Genomic DNA, 18,205 nt, shown 5'->3' on the forward strand with positions numbered 1-18,205 from the left:
CCTAACAACCTATTAAACACAAGCTATGGAATTTCTCTCACCATCCCCTTCCAACCTAAGATCCCAAAACACAAACAAGGAATAGCAGGAGGTAGCTAACCTATAAATGACTGCAAAGCAAGTTGGTCCCCAGCGGTATAATGACTCAGTAAGAAAAAAGATAAACAGCAAGTAAGTAATGCTTGACAGATTATCAAGAGAGACAATATGCACCAGCATGATTAAATAGACTATGCAAGAATTAGATAAGGATTAGGATTAATTTTAAACAAAAATTATTAGATTTATTATCACTTAAAAGCATGGTGCACTAATGGGCATAGACACTTGACCTCGAGCTTTTCTGGGGATCGTGACCATTTTTTATTAGTGCAGGTATGGCGCTCCCAATACCCGCAGTATCCAATAGAAAAAAATCAGCTGCAAAATTTTTTCAGCCCAAACCCCGCAGACATGGGGTGTTTTTTAAATATAAAATGCAAAACAGCCTGTACCCAATAAAATTATAAAAAAAATATTTGGTAACAGTGATAATGGCAATTGCTTTCCTCCCCAAATAAATATTGTTATTTAAAAAAATGCATTAAATGGCTGATTTGTGAATTTTTTTAAGTAAAAAAATTATAAAAAGCAAAGTTCAATTATTTTTCATTAAAATAAATGTTTTAATTAAATTTGGGGTGCCAAAATTAACTAAAAATATAAATTTGGGGTAATTTGAGGCACTGATTTAACAACCAATAATGTCATGTAATTATTGGACCAGTTAGGCTAGATGAAAGCTTCCATATGCCTAATTAGTCATTATGGGCATGTCCAAGGGGTTCTGAAGAGGTTCCCATATTTTTTAGCTTAAAAAAGGGATTTTTTTATTTTTTAGACCTGTTCTGGGCCTGCAAGAAAATAGCCTTGGTAATTCCTATAGAAATTACCATAACTGATTTTCTTCCCAGCAATTGAATAAGAAAAACCTTACTGCTGAGGTAATAACCCCACACCACGGGTTTTTAAAAATTTTGCCTGCAATTGGATATGCCTTTAAATACAAGAAATATCTACGAAACAGGAAGGTAGAATAGACATTCATTGAGACTTCTGACAGTAGTCAGGAATCCATTCCATTCAAGTAAACAAGTCAAAGTCCCTCTCTATATATATCTGAATGCAGGGCGTCACAGCTGATACTGCCTGAAATGCAAAAAGAATTGCCAGGGTACAAAGCAAGTAAACGGCTCTTGAAAGCTTTTCCAGTGGTACAAATTGGACATAAATTATCCAGGGAGACCCTGGGAGCCTGGAAACACTGAACTCCATGCATGAGACAATTTCAATGGGTCCTCCATACTAACATGACCATGATAACATCTCCATCTCAATGGGAGAACAGCTTAGGTAGAAAGGCACTCAGGTAGGACCTCAGTGGTAGAGTCCAGGTGAAAGTAGTGTGTGCACATACTGAAGCAGTGAGTTCCAGATAAACATCTGGGCCACAGGAGACTTGCAGAATCCACTCCAAATAGGATTCAGGTTGTGTGTCCCCCTTCCTTATGGGCAAGATTGCAAAAGTAACAGTATACCAATTAAGGTGGCCTTCCATACCGGAAAGCTGTTGCTTGATGGCAATCAATGGAGTTTACAGATATTAAAATTTAAATGTGATAGGAAGGTGTACCCTCTCTGATATAGACATATGGGTATCAACCTTTTCCACATTCTCACCAATCATGTGCTGTTTATAGCTAAAGGGCAACTGTTCAATCTACAGCTTCCCAAACTTATTAATCATTCGATGTGCATACACATCCAGCGCCCATAACACTTGCCTCAAGGTAACCTCAGGTATAAGACAAGTCCTGGGCCATGATGGTGGCTGAGAAGTCTGTGGGATCAAGCAACAGGGTGTTTGTTCTAGCCTCAAGAGTCCCGGGAAGGGAAATGCTGGTCCTGTGGATGAACGCAAGTACACAATTAAACTGCACTTATTCGTGAAATGCAGTGATATAGGGTGGATTATGAGACAAATGTAGCTGGAGAGCTACTGTAGCATGGATGTGTGCTACTCTATGCTTGTCCTGGCTTCTGTATGCCCTACATTGTAAATTGTTTGTTTTTACACCATGTTGGAATTCCTCTTTTGGCTCTTGATGATCAAATAAGTCCGCCTCTCCATTCCAGTGGGTGTGTGCTCCTGGTAGAATTAGTATAGTTCCTTTAAAGAGGGTCCCCTTGTGAACCATCCAACACATTTTGTCTTTCTTGAGTTAATCAGGGGTGTATTTTGCAATAATTGATCCTCTCTTGTTTTTAACCTGGTCAGGAATGGCATGTACTGTAGCTGCTGTGTGTGGTAGTTTGCTTAACACAGGTTCAGACACTATTTGTGCAATTGATTCTCTGTTGTCCTTAGCTAATATATATATATATATATATATATATATATACCAGTACGGGTGGCACTCCCATGTAATATGGCAAACGTAAGGGTGCCTTCCGGAGAAGCTCCACTCCAGTAGGCTTCAATATACAAACAGACCGGCGGCACTCGTCCAAAAAAACACACAAACGGCAGGTCAAATGCGTATCAACGTTTCGATGTTAATACATCGTCATCCTGATGACGATGTATTAACATCGAAACGTTGATACGCATTTGACCTGCCGTTTGTGTGTTTTTTTGGACGAGTGCCGCCGGTCTGTTTGTATATATATATATATATATTTATATATATATATATATATATATATATATATATACAAACTCCACAATCATCATTATGTTCCAAACTGTACTTCACTTAATTCCAGGGAATGTTAGTTCCAAAGTACTGTATTACAAAAATTTGTCAAGCTGACCAACCACATCACGGTCTTCCCATTCTGGTCAGTACCTGCACTGACTCTCAAAAATATGAGCATTGCCCTGCATCATTTGGCTCCAGGTATCACATAGATTTTAAATACACATTATATTTATTTTGTGGGTTTTGGTGCTGGCTCTTTGGCTTAAAGAGACAGAACCATACCCAAGCATACTAATTGGTGACAACTGGCCCCTTAAAAAGTGGGAGGCACATATAGAAACCGTTGTAATTCCTAGACCGTTCACCTGATTTGGATGTAATTACCCTCAAATTAAATTTGAAAGTCTGCAGTTAAAGCATATCTTGTTTGTTTCATTTCAAAGCCATTGTGGTGGTGAATAGAGGCCAAAACATGAAAATTCTGTCAATGTCTCAATATTTATGCATCTGACTGTATATATATATATGAAAAATGTTAATAAAGACGTGCGCCTAATAGTGTATTATTTCAAAACAAATAAACTTGTGCTCAATAGGTAAATATTGTGCATGCCAAAAAGTATGTTTGGTTCGCGGCGGCCATCTTTGAATTTCATATTTGAAAAGGGCACGCTCCGTTCCCACCATTGAAGTCAATGGTGAGAACAGCTCATTGACTGAGAGACAGAAGGCTCGCCTCTCTCAGCCAATGAGCGCTCTGCATAGGGATTTCTGAATTGGAATGCCAGACGGAGCTGTCATTCAGGTAGTAGTGTCCTTAGAGGACACTACTAATGTCCGTGGCTTGGGTAATTGCGTGTTTTTTTTTGGCCAAGACCCTGGATTACCTGAAGAGGACAGATCCACGCATAGGAGGAGGTGAGAGTTTTTATTACAGGTACTCCATTGGATTTTCTACTAGAGAAGAGGACAGATTTGCTTCAGGGATACTTGGTGAGTATGTGAGATAGTGTGTATGCATGTGTGTTTTAAGAAAATTGTAGTTTTCTACGATGTGTGTGTTCTGTGGTTTTTAATATTGCTTTTGATGGGGAACTACAGGTACCAGCAGGCCCGTAATGCCCCGCATGCTGATACTTGTGTTTCTCCAAGCACCAGCATGTGGGGGAGGCTTGCTGGGAACTGTAATTCCATGGCAAAAGACAATGGGGGTCATTCAGACCTGGTCATTAGCGCTGATGCGCTCGGACTGGGTTGATGGCCCCCCACAGAGCATGCGCACGACGGCACCGGCGCCATCGTGCGCATGCGTGAGACCCATTACGACCGACAGCGCCGGTCGTAGCGGGTCTCGATCCAAAGGGGGCGAGCTGTCGATGTTGATTGACAGCTCGCCCCGTTTGGAAGGCGGGCCGGGGGGTGGCAGCCCAAACGGGGGCGTTCCCATGGGAATGCCTACCATTTGGGGGCGACCCCACTGACATCACTAGTGAGACACTACTCAGACAGAGCCGAAAGCTCTCCGGGGCTTACGACAAGAGAGACCCTACCCTAGCGTCTCGTTGTAAGCCCCGATGGTCGCGATGGTCTTGACCATCGCGACCATCACCTTAGGCGGTCGTAAGGCTGTGGGTGTTAACCCACAGCCTTACCAGCACAAAGGAGGACGTCTTGAAAATTCAAGACGTCCTCCCCTCATTCAGTCCGACCGCACGCTCTGTGCGACCGGCTCTGAATGAGGTCCAATATTTTAACTTTACTTGCTCAACACTACACAATCAACCTGGCACCCACCACCCAGGAGTGCCGGGGATAGCCCTTTATTGGGGGTGGTCACCAGCTCCCCAGGGATCCCCGGCCTGGTCAAACTAGCGGTCAGGAGTGATGCTGCGGCTGGGGGGCCCAGTGATAGGGCTCCCCTGGCTGTGGCTTCTCCCCCCCCTGCTAGAAAGAGTCCAGTGCTGGTTCTGGTAAATACAGGGGGACCCTACGCATTTTTCCCCAGTATTTCTAGAACCACGGCCTGCTCAGAGCCCAGTGCTGGTTGGGCTGAATACAGGGGACCCCTATGTCATTTGTCCCCTGTATTTTGGCAACCAGGACTGGTTCTGAAAAGCCTGGTGCTGGTTGTGCTTAATATGGGGGACCCCTACGTCATTTGTCCCCTGCACAACATTTTTTTTTGAAACACAGAAGCAGGTATCATGGATCTTCCAGATCTGAGCCTGCATTCTGGGTGCTGCTACCTCCCCTGGGTCCTAACGCCTGCCCCACTGCCGACCGCAATGCCGCATGTACCGCCGCCACTAAGGCCCTCTACCATCCCCGGGTTGTGGCCGCAGCTAATGCCCTCTACCACCCGAGCCTTTCTCCTGGGTCCCGCTGCAGCTAATGGCCGCTTTTTTTCCCCAAGCCCACCACCGCTAAATCCAGCAAACGATGGCCATCTTTGTGCACCCAAGTGAAGCCACAGTGAGTGGAGGAGGCTCCTACTGTGGCTGCAACAAGTTGAAATTTCCTATCTATTCAATGGCGCATTCTAGAGGTAATAGTTTAAAAACTGTAACTTTCTAATTTACCTGAACCCCAAAAGGCCCTACCCTGGCACAATAGCTACCTAATAAAACAAACCCCAAGTCTATATTTGCCCCCTACCCTGAGTTATGCCTTCTCAAAATCCCCCAAAGAGAACAGCAGAAAAGTGATCCTAATTCAATGTCAACAAAAAGTGACAGTTGGAGCTTTAGATTACTCCCAAATCCTTACTTTTTATGTTTTTGCACTGAAATTTGGCATGCAGCACTGAGCAACAGTTCTACCTGCCCGTGCTAAATTTCAGCATGGTACATTTTATAGCTTTTGAGGTGTAACCCCTTAAACACCATGCCCCCCTCCGAATTCTTTGTGGAGAAATCCGTTTTTTTAGGTGCAGCCTTAATATAAGGGCACGACTGTGCCCTTATAATACATATACAGGGCCAGACTGCCCATCTGACACTTCTGGCAAATGCCAGATTGACTGAATGGCCAGTGGGCCAGTCCGGCGTCAAACCCTGGCCAAGCAGCTCTACCTCATAGTGCTCTGCTCAGCCAGGGATACTGAAACATGGGGGCGTGCCCACAGCTCGCAGCATGCCCCGTGAAGTGAGGCCGTGCCCATTTTGAGATGAGGCCATGTCTCTTTTGCGGATGTGTGCACAGAGGGTCTCCCAGTCCATCCCTGTGTGTATATATAAACTGTCTATATATATATATATATATATATACTTTATATATATATATATATATATATATATATATACTGTATATATATATAAATATAGGGGCATGATGTAGATAAATGACGATAGTGATCCATGGATTCTGTATGGTGCTGGAGGAGTCTGCCAACACAGGGAAGAAAAAAGAAGTGTGACCACACCTCAGGGCTGCTTTGTTTATAGTGCCCAGTTGAGGCTGAGGAGGCAGACCAGTCAGACTTCTGTGGAGACAGTCCACATGGGACTGTGATAGCTCTAGAGCCCAGTGTGCCTGGTGGTCAGTGGGGAACAGGAGGACAGTATCCAGACCTGCTGATGGCAGGGAAGACCACAAAACTCTGACTGTATTTATGTGAAGTTGTGGCTGCCAAGCCAGGCCAGTGGACATTGAAACTGTGAAAGCTAATAGGCCATGTCCATACCTGCAGAAACCAGGCAAGACTGTTATATTTATAGACTAGGGGCCTTATTTATCAATGAGTTTTATCATTCATAAAGTGATAAAACTCATTGTGTATGACAAATGGTGCTTAAGACAATCAGCTCCCAACAGATGACAGCTGGGTTTCTGGCTGGATCACTATTATCATACGCAATGAGCTTTATCACTTGTTGTGAATTATAAAACTCATTGATAAATAAGGCCCTAGCTTGCTGGTTAGTAAGGGTTCAAGCAGTGAGGTAGTGCCCTGAATGTGGGCCAGGTTTTTATTCATTTAACCTGCAAAGCTGTGTGTGGACACTTATTGTGCATCTAGACACTGTACAACTGGCCCCTCTACCCTGCTAAATTGCCCCAAATTATCACTATATATATCTTTGGATCCTGACCAGGTTTTAGGGGAGTCGAGTCCCGGTCAGACTTCCTCTTGATGTATGCTGGGTAGAACTTTGACCCGGGGAGCCTGTTTTGGGCCTTCCACTGGATGTATTTGAATTAAAACTTCACAGAGTGCTAACATTGGATCCAAGAAGACATACTAGAGCAGAGGTTCTCAAACTCAATCCTCAGGACCCCACACAGGTCATGTTTGCAGGTCACCCAGCAGGTGCACATTTGTATTCATTACTCACTGACACATTTTAAAAGATGCACAGGTGGAGCTAATTATTTCACCTGTGATTCTGTGAAGAGACCTGGAAAACGTGCACTGTTTGGGGTCCTGAGGACAGAGTTTGGGAACCTGTGTACTAGAGAGTTGAGGTCCCGTTCGGACCTCCTGTTGGTGTACACTGAGCAGACTCGGGGAGCCTGTTCTGGGACTTCCACTGGTTAGATTTGAATGAAAACTTCACAGAGGGGTGGCAATTGGTCTGGGATGTCTAGTGGATTTGTTGGGGTCATGGTCAGACCTTACAATGGAGTGTGCCGGGCAGAGCTTTGACCCAGGGAGTCTGTTCTGGGTCTTCTACTGGATGGATTTTGACAACAACGCATTCCCACTATGGCCCTAACTGTGTGGAGTTTGTATATTCTCCCTGTGCTAGCGTGGGTTTCCTCCGGGCACTGCAAAATATACCTGTAGGTTAGTTGGGTCTCAACAAAAAATAAACCCTAGTGTGTAAATATGTGTGTATGTGGTAGGGAATTTAGATTGTAAGCTCCATTGGGGCAGGAACTGATGTGAATGAACAAATATCCTTTGTAAAGCACTACGGAATATGTGTGCCCTATATAAATAACTGGTTGTAAATAAAAATAAATAATAATAATAATAATAATAATAATAATAATAAAATGTAATAAGTTGAAGATTTAAAACGGGCACTGCCGGGTATTTCAGCTAATCTATACACATGACACAATACAGTATGTATTTTACAACACAGTTTAGAATAGGAAAAGCTGTGTGTAATATTTGTCCACTGCATAGATTGTCTTGTATAGTATACTAACAGTTGTTGCTAGAGTTTCCTATTAACTCAGGATTTGAACATGCTAGGAACAAAGATACAGTCTTTGCTGTCATAGGTACAAATCTATGTAAATGGCAAAGAGACTCACCACTGCAAAACTACAGCTCTCTGCACCCCCGCTCCCCTGGCACATGCAATATTTCTTATAAAATAAAAGTAGGAGGAAGAGTGAAATGAACTGAACTGCTGTCTAAAAATATGTAAACACGCTGCTTTGAACTACACTTTGTACACTATATTCCAGCCTTATCATATTTCCGCATACACATTTTGGCTTGCCAACATGTTTTGCATCTAATATCATTTCTAAAAGCTACTGCGCTATAAGTATCACAGTCATGCAGACTCCCATCGTCGTTGAAATTTATAGCTTTAATATGATTGTGTGCACTGCTGAATTTTTTAGTTGATGCAGCATGAGTCATAATAATTGGATTATCGCTGTCCCTATTGTAGATAACATGTCTCTAACTTGTCTTTCAGGCTCTAGAGGTCAACAAAAAAATACATGACAAACTTAGATGAACTGTTTTAAATAAAAGTGCCATCTTGGTGTTGACAGCATCTTGTTATCAATAATATAACTGTTAAGGATCATTTTTTTTCCTTTTAATATATTTGCCAGTCTCTTCAATTTTCAAACAATTTCCTATAATAGGATTGCCCAAATAGGGGTCTGGAGGGCAAGTGTGCCTCTGAAAATGAAAATAATATCTAGTAATCTCAAATGCAGTTCTAAGGAGGTGGATGTCATATTTCAGAAGTGACCAAAGACTGAACTGTCTGACTTCTTTTTCCTGTCAAATAAAAAAGTGCAAGTGAGAAAGTGGTCTACAGAGTCTGTTCCTCCTAGAATATAGACACGCAGCATTGGTGATCCTACTCTTCAATTTTATGGTCAATTGTTTTTAGTTTTAGTATTTTAAATGCCACATAAGCAACATTACAGATGCACAATATAACAACTTCTGACATTCAAAATGTATAATTTATTATTATTTACAACCTACACTATTATTAGTAGGCTTACCATACTATCCCTTTAAACCGGGACACTCATGAATTACGCAGGTTCTGTGGCTGGCTGACTTCAAGCCTGGATTTCACCTGGTTTTAGTCAGCCACTGAACCTGTGTACTGTGTAATTCATGAGTGCCCCGCAGGGGTGTATCTAGGGGTCCGTGCACCCCTGGCAAAATAAGGGGCTGGCGCCCCCACCATATTTCCCCCTACAACTTGTGCTCTATGATTGGTTGGGAGTTGTGATTGGTGTGTAGAATTCTGACAGGATGGGAAAAGGACGGGGAGAGCTGGTGTATTTGGAGATGAGGGGAGTTATGTGAGTGGGGGTCATAACTGTCGTCGTCCCCAATCCAGTTTCAGTGCTTGTGCTCTTCAGTGCACACTTTACTACTGCTTGCAATGTAAATCTGGGACAGACTTGCCTACCTTTAGGCTGTCCCTTCCGGGAGGGGACAGCCTGGACCACACTCCTCTCACAGCAGGTGGGCGGAGTGGGGGGGCGTGGCAGCTCAACACGTCATCGTGGCCCCACCCCCCGCTGTTCAGAGCCCGTAATACAGGCACTGTACTGCGGGAGGCGGGGCTTCGATGACGCGATTTAATGTGAATCGCGTCATCTGATCCCCCGGGCTGCATATTAATTGGCCGGCAACGTGGGGTGTGGGATGGCTGCGGCTGGTTCCGGGAGACTTGCCTTGCCTTCCGGGTGGTCGGGAGTGGCACCCGATTTTCAGGAGGCTCCCCAGCAAATCGGGAGGGTAGGCAAGTATGATCTGGGACATCCTTGTTAAAATTCACTCTCCACTTCCCACACATACATACAAACACATACAAAGTGAGCCTACACCACCTTGTTTACCCTGACACAGGAACTCACATAAATGCTGTCATGCATGCACACACATGCATGAACTTGGGGGAGATACCAGATTGGTACCAGGAGTCTCCTGGTACCAAGCTGGTATCTGCCCCAAGTCCATGTCCCCTCCCACCCCATCCGCTTTCTCCTTCCAGGAGGTCGGAGCTGCACTGCAGTGCTGATCACCGGGTGATGCTATGGGAATATTCGGTACTCACCATAGTGGGCTCGCCTGTAATATTTCACCTCCATTGCAGCTCCAGTGTTCAAGAGCAGCAACTATGTTACTACAAACGTGGACACGAGTATTTCTCCAAGCAGCCAGCCCATCCTAACAAGATCATCAGCTGGGATGCATCAGCAGGCCTTTCTCAGCCAATAAGAAGCCTCCTGCTCCAGCAAGTCAGTGTCAGCAAAAAAAGTGGTGACATAATCTAGATAGCTGCAACTACTGCTTCGAGGAGGAAGCGGATCAGCGCCCTGTCCTCGGTGCAGTATTAAGGCTATTTTGGAGATCCTCTGTGAATGGGACCTACTGGTAAACCAGTCCTTGCCACTGCACCTAAGTGACATCATGCGCGGCGCGGAAGGAGCAAGTGCTTCACTGCAGCACAGGGAGAGCCTTCCACTGTGTTGACATGCCCAAAATCTAACCCTCTGCACATCCGGGCGGGCTGGGGGGCAGCATGTCGTGGCGGCCAGGGCAGGAGATTTAATGGACAGGGCCTCGGACAGCCGCTTAGAGCCAGTGAAATTAAATATAACTCCTGTCTCTAGCCTGGCCCTGGTGGCGTAAACTTGCTGTGTGTCTGCTGTGAGATGGTCTCGCCCACCTTCCTCGCTTTGCAGGAGGTGGGACAAAGCCGCGGAAGGAAGGGATAAAGGAGGAGGAGGGGAGAGGGCAGCTGTGATTGGGGAGAGAGAGCTGTGGCCCGCAGCTCTTTCAGTAGTACCTGGAAGGAGCTGTGTGTTATGGGGGTGATCACTCTATTCACCTCCACTGGATCCGTACTTAAATCTACTCCCTGGCCAAAGGGTGGCACTGCCGGATGGCGCCCCCACTCAGCTGGCGCCCCTGGCGAGTGCCATCCTGGCCAATGGGTAGATACGCCCCTGGTGCCCCGGTTTAAAGAGATAGTATAGTAAGCCTAATTATTACGTACTGCTGGCCCTGTCTTTTCCTTGTCTGACTATCCTTGATCCTACTCTAATGGGAACAGTAACTCTAACAATAAGTGTAAAGCAAATGTTGACATTCTGTCAATGTTGAAGTTTTCTACGTGTTGAAATTTATGAGGTTGGTGTCTACTGGTGTCGATATTATCAATGTTGACATTGTCATTGTCGGCTTCCTGACTGCAGGCACACATTTCAAGTAGTGGATAGAACCCCATATGTACACAGAATAGCCTAATGTGTCATGGCATGGATACAACAAGGTGCTGGATACATTCTGATCCATTATAGTGTCATGTAGTTGCTGCATATTTGTACGCTGCACAATAATGCTGCAAATCTCCATTTTCATCACATCTTAATGGTGTTTTAGTTTGTGATGACATATGCTTTGTGTCACAGCATTGTATCCTGCTGGATGTAGCCATGAGAAGATGGGAAGACTGTGGCCATAAAGGGTTGCATATGGCAGCAACAATATTAAGGTAGGCTTTGTCATTTAAGCAAAACTGGTATTAACCAATGTTTTAGGCTTATATTAAGGGGCCTAGTACCCCAAGAAAGTGAAATCCCCACACCATTACACTTCTTCCATCAGCTCGAACTGTTTACACAAGGCAGGTAGGATTCATGTTGTTTACTCTAAATTCTATATGCATGTAGCAGCAGAAATCACGATTCATTGTACAAGGCAAGAGTTCTCTACTCTTCAACTGTCCAGGTGTGGTGAGCCTGTGCCCACTATTTACAGGAGAGGAACCCAGCTTGGTCTTATGCTGCTGTTTCCCAACCACTTCAAGACTTGACGTGCTGAGGTTCTGCATACCACTGTAACCACTGTGGCTATTTAAATTATTGTCAATTTCCTGTCAGCTTGAACGAGTCTATCCATTCTCCTCTAACCTCTCTTTCATTAACAAGGAGTTTTCTCCACAGAACTGCAGCTCACTGGATGCTTTCTATTTAGCACAACATTCTATGTAAACTTCAGCGACTGTTGTGTGCAAATATCTCAGGAGATCAGAATCTTTCTGAGATACTTAAACTACGCAATCTGGTGCCAACAATTACTATGATCGAAAGTCAAATTTTTTTCCCATTCTGGTGTTTAGTCCAAACAACAATTGAACCTATGTACCATGTCTGCAAGATGTTTTGTACTGAGTTGCTGCAACATGAATGGCTGCTTAGATATTTACATTAATGAGCAGGTGTACATGTGTACCTAAGAAAGTGACCAATGAGTGTATATGAATTATAAATTACCTACAGATGTAGCAAGCATTAAATTGTGCTACTTTACATCATTTCCATGCAGGACAGCAAACAATGAAAATATTTACTATTTGGACTTGTTTGCTTCTATGGAACTGCAAACACCAGCATCCCTATGGCTGTCTGTGACTGCCAGGGCATGCTGGATCTTAAGAAAATACAAGCTGCAGCATGCCATAGCCCACTGGAACATGTAATTCCCCAATAGCTAGAAAAACACAGAAACAATTTGTTTAAAAAAAAAAATTGCAATTTTTTTTAAGCAAAATAAAGACATCCCCTAAATTGTCATGTACCATTTTATTGAACAACTACACCCACTAGGACCCTTCTTCCTGAAGTATTTCAAGGGTCATTTTCATCAATGATACATTCCAAAGGGAAATAAAATAAAATTCAAAAAAGATGAAAACAACCTCTCATTACATAGTACAGTCACTAAATAACAAGAACTAAATGGAGCCAGATAAATCTTATGTCATCTATCAAAGTTATTATTATCATGCATGTATTATGTATATTTACTCCAGATGCATCAATAAGGCAGTATCAACAATACAAGACAATACAATATTACAGTTTGTTATCTACCAGAGTGTGGTGTAGTTTTATGTCATCATACAATGCTTTTTTCAAACTGTTTCAGATATCTACAATAAATGGGATGAACTTGAATTGAATGGAGCTGGACAAGCATTGGGCAGTATTACAGTTTGTTGTGCTTCTCAGGCATCTTTTCTCCAGATGTATCTATACACAAGCCAGTGGCATAAATTCATCCCAAATGCCCGGAGGCAAGTTATAATTTGGTGCCCACTCCCCCCTTCACAGTCGCTGACACTGTAATATAGTATTTCACATGCAGAAATACATCCGCAGTTGCACAAAGAATATAGGCTTGTCACATATCATTTTAATGCTTGTGTATCCTATTTGCATTGCTGTGTACTTGAATGTAATAATTTGCACAAAAAGATGCTCAGTGCTACCAAGTCACTCTGCGCTCACACGTTTGGTGTAACGCAACTTGTAGCGCATGGAGGATAGATGTATGTGGACACATCTGTATGCATTAGTCACTGATAAGATAGTAACCTGTATGGTGCAATTAGCATAAGGCTCAGTGTCCTCCCAGTGAAATCTACCTGATGTGGTGGCTTTGAGTACTGAGTTTAAGTCAATATATTGTAAGACTGCCACTGTGGTGGGACTACAAATCAAAAACTGCCCAGTCTATTGCCAACTGCATCACATGCCAGGAAGTTACTCCACCAAACATCTGTCCCCCAGACTAAGTCGCTGGTGCCCCCGCCCCCATGCCCTCTGACCCGCAGCTCCATTCGATGCATCCTTGTTGACATCCAGCTCCTGGAAGAAGATCTGCAGCTGTACTTATGCTCAGGCCAGTCACTCAGGACTCTGCCGCATGGCTCGTGGCTAGAGCTGCCGTCAGGGAGGAGTGGGATGGGGAGTTTTGGGCGAGGGGGGCGCACCGGGACTGTTGCATGGGTCCGCGGCTAGAGCTGTCACTATGGCGGACTGCGCAGGGACTGCTGAATGGGTCTAAGGCTAGGTCTGCCGCAAGGGAGGAGTGAAACAGAGAGTTGTGGGTGAGGGGGGCACTGGACATGCCACACTGACATAAGAAGCTGCTGAGGAGAAGGAACATGAGTGAGTAGGGACAGGCTATAGATAGATGGAAATGGCAGCTGATGTTCTGACAAAGAGCTCTCCTCTAGTGTATGGTGGCAGCCATGACGGTACACTCTGGGTACATAGTTACAGACCTAAGTGGGTTGAATATATTGAGGCAATGGAGGAGGTGCCCCTTCAGTGCTGGCGCCTGGCAGCAGGCACCTCCATTATTCTCCCATAGTTGTGCTGCTGAAAAAAACCATCTATAATATAGAGCAGTACACACTACAGTTCTTTTTATCTTCTTGAGTGCAGTGTTGTATTTTCCATTCTGCTGTGTACAGTTCTCAGTATAGATATAGGGTTAGGTACAATGCTGGCATCTCAACAGGGTTAGGATACCAATACCTGTCGGTTAGTATCCTAACCCTACCTCTAAATGTAACCCTCACTCCCCGCAGCCTAAACCGCGTTTCTCCGCTACAGGTAATGGCGGTTTCATTAGACCCTCTGATGAAAACGCCATTACCTGTAGAGGAAAAACGCGTAAGCGATCTCCCTGGACTGCTACAAACTGTTTTTATGCTCCAGCCATAATCCACTTCAGCAAGGAATTGATGTCCACAGACAGGATTTTAAACAACAAGAGGAGGTCCGTGTCCGATGATTGTGGAGCCTGGTGTGATCCACACAGACAGCTGGCTATATCCTCTTCTTTAGCCGGCCGGCGGTAAGCTATCACCATTCCATCACTGTGGTGAGCTAAGTGTAGCACCTGTATACATATATACGGACTTTTATGTGGAAACATTGTAACAGATATATATATTGTTACAAGCTTTTGTTACGGACTTATCAAATAGCTCAGGCTGATCATCTGCTACAAATGATATTGAACTGTTTGGAGATACGTACATCAATTATACAATCTGAAGATTACAAACAAATCAATATTGTGGTGCAGACGATTCTAAGCATTTTTGAATATTAGTTATTGTTATACATGTAACTGCTTAAACCACTAGAAGGATTTTTTCATCTATCATATTAACCTATTTGATGCCACTAATTATTTTTTTGAGCTGGAGCAATAAAATGGATGGACACTATGAATTTTAAATAGTGGCACCTAATGCAGAGGTTTTTTTTATATATATATATCTATTATATTCTAGTGAGCCATTACTTCAAACACTACAACAGTTTTGTATTTCTATACAAGTGTGTATGTAAATTTTTTGCATTTTATACATTATTATTTTAATTTCATTGATTCATTGTGTAAACAATTGGCATTTTTTACATATACAGCGCTCTTTGTCCGAAGTAGTCAATCTATATTTCTTACTATTAACCACTTAAGGCATTTTTCAAGTGTGAATTGACCAGGTTTTCAGGATTTCCATTCTTCATCTCATACATGCAGTGATAATTTATTCATATACATACAGGGGTCATATACTGTGTGGCTGCATGTAATTTACACTTTTTGTCAACCCTACAAATTGCTCTTTTTGTACTGTGCACCAGAGCCGGCCCTAGCCAATTTGGTGCCCTAGGCAAAATTTTGGCTCGTGCCCCCTAGCAGATAATCCCATCAAAAATCTTAGCGTTTATACGTGGAAACAAAAAAAAAACACATATTGACATATATAACCATATGAACAATATAGTATGTCACTGTGCAGATATACCAGGGCACCCAAATAAATCAAACGGAGTTATCAAACCTTAAAACAATATGCACGCAAGAGAAAAATAAATTATGTGCTTCTATTTTAGGATATATATATATATATTATACATACATACACACATATATACATATAATTATATACACACACATTTATATACAGCACAGCCACAGGTGAGTCCAGAGTCTCAGTACAGCCAATACAGCAGAGTATAGCGCAGCACACAGAAGCGTGTAGTGTGCCCCCTATACACAGTCACTTTATATACAGCACAGCCACTTGTGAGTCCAGAGTCTCAGTATAGCCAATACAGAAGAGTATACCGCAGCACACAGAAGCATGCAGTGTGTCCTCTATACACAGTAAAGGTGCCCACACACATAGCTATCTGCACACGACTCCACGATGTGTGCGATTTCCCCTGAATTCTCCCTCGGCAGCTCTCCGGCAGTCCTACTCACGATTTGGAGTAATAAAAGTCCAATCTGACTTAAGGCCCTCATTCAGAGCCGTACGCTCTGAGCAGAGCGCACGCTCTGCATGAGGGCCGGGCTCCTTTTTCATGGAGCGTCCTCCTGGACGCTCGTATAGCTGTGGGTCACCACCCACAGGCTATACGAGCGTGCATTTTGATGGCCGCGATGGTCGTTACCATCGCGACCATCGAAATTGCGAGCCGGAGCCTGCGGTTGAGGTTTTCAACCGCAAGCTCCGGAGTGATTTTGGCTCTATCAGAGCCAAAATCACTCCCACTGACATCACTAGTGATGTCAGTGGGCCGGCTTCTGACGGGAGGCGTTCCCGTGGGAACGCCCCCGTCAGGGAGGCACGCCCCCGGCACGCCCACCAAAGGCGGCGTGCTGTCAATCAACATTGACAGCACGCCCCCTTTGATCGGACACAACGAGCGAAGGAAAGTCCTTCGCTCGTCGTGTCTGGCGCATGCGCACGACGGAGCTCCCTCCGTCGTGTGCATGCTCAGTGCAGACCATCGACCCACTTGCGAGCGTACAGCCGCTCGCGAGTGGGTCTGAATCAGGCCCTAAGATCTATAGTGCATCCAGTGCAGTGTCCCAGATTGGCAAATTTGCCCTACAGCATGGCAGATCTGAAGATGCGATGTACGACGAGCGGGGACATTCACGATTTGACCATATTTTACACGATTTGTCGTCACGATTCGTCGAAATCGGCCAAATCGGGTAAAATATCGCTATGTGTGTGGGCAGCTTAACTTTAGAGTACAGCCAATTGTGGTCACAGCACAGCCTGAGCCAATACAACAGAGTATATAGTGCAGCCAGGGGCTGGCTGGCAACTTTTAGCCTGGGGGGCAAATGCATGCAGGCGGCCCTTGCAGAGGAGTTGCATTTGTGTCCGAAGAATATGCGTGCTACGGCGCCCCCCCCTCCAGTGTTCCAGGGAGGAGGCGGGTCCATACAGGATTAATGTAAGGTAAAAATAAAGATTAGGGCAGTCCTCTGTCATAGTGCCCATATGCAGTGCCCCCGTGTGCCACAGGAGAGAACACCCTTATGCAGGCCTCCAGTAGTGCCCCCAGTAGTAGTACCCCCCTTGTACTGCCCCCAGTAGTAGTAGTCCCCCCCCTTTGTAGTGCCCCCAGTAGTAGTAGTCCCCCCTTTTGTAGTGCCCCCAGTAGTAGTAGTCCCCCCCTGTAGTGCCCCCAGTAGTAGTCCCCCCTTGTAGTGTCCCCAGTAGTAGTAGTCCCCCCGATTGTAGTGTCCCCAGTAGTAGTAGTCCCCAGTAGTAGTAGTCCCCCACCCCCCTTGTAGTGCCCCCAGTAGTAGTAGTAGTGGTCTCCTTATAGTGCCCCCAGTAGTAGTAGCCCCCAGTAGTAGTAGTCCCCTCCCCCTTGTAGTGCCCCCAGCAGTAGTCCCCAGTAGTCCCCCTGCGGCTCCCGCAGTGGGCGCAGCAGCAGCTAATGAGAGTCTCACAGTGACACAGACTTCACCGGCCCGCGGCCCACATGACGCTGCGGCCGGGGGCCACATGGCACCCAGCCCCCCGGCCCAGCCCGCCACTGAGTGCAGAAAACAGCAGCGTGCATCACAGTGAAATAGCGCAGAGTTTGCCAAGTCCACGTGTGGCGGCACTCCCATTAAAGATACAATTATGTCCCTGGTTTTTTTTCATCTTGCCTTTTTTTTTTATTACCTGAGTGCTGCCAATTGGTGTGTTTGAGTGTATATTATATATACATATATATATATATATATATATATATATATATATATAGATATATATACATATACACATACATTATATAGATATTTATTGTTAAGGTCAGCCACAAGGAAATTATATTGTATATATATGCACAGTCACATGACATAGCCACTCTCAGTGCCAGATTCAGTAGCACCCCTTTCTGCCTAGTGGTTGCCTGCCCCTCTCCTCCTGTCACCCAGCCTGAGATAGACCAAGCATACCTGAGCCTCACTCATCCTGCTGCCATTCTTCATGATGGTTCAATGGGTGACGCGCCACAACGACAGCGGCTCCGGCAGCTAATCAGAAGGCGGAGGCAGAGCCGTGAGTTGTCACTCATGGCTCTGCTGCACAAAGGCTCATGGGAGGAGTGGCTGCGCAGCATGCCCTCCCGCT

Source organism: Taudactylus pleione, unplaced genomic scaffold, assembly GCF_031769625.1.
Source record: "Taudactylus pleione unplaced genomic scaffold, aTauple2 ptg000120l, whole genome shotgun sequence".
Lineage (NCBI taxonomy): Eukaryota > Metazoa > Chordata > Amphibia > Anura > Myobatrachidae > Taudactylus > Taudactylus pleione.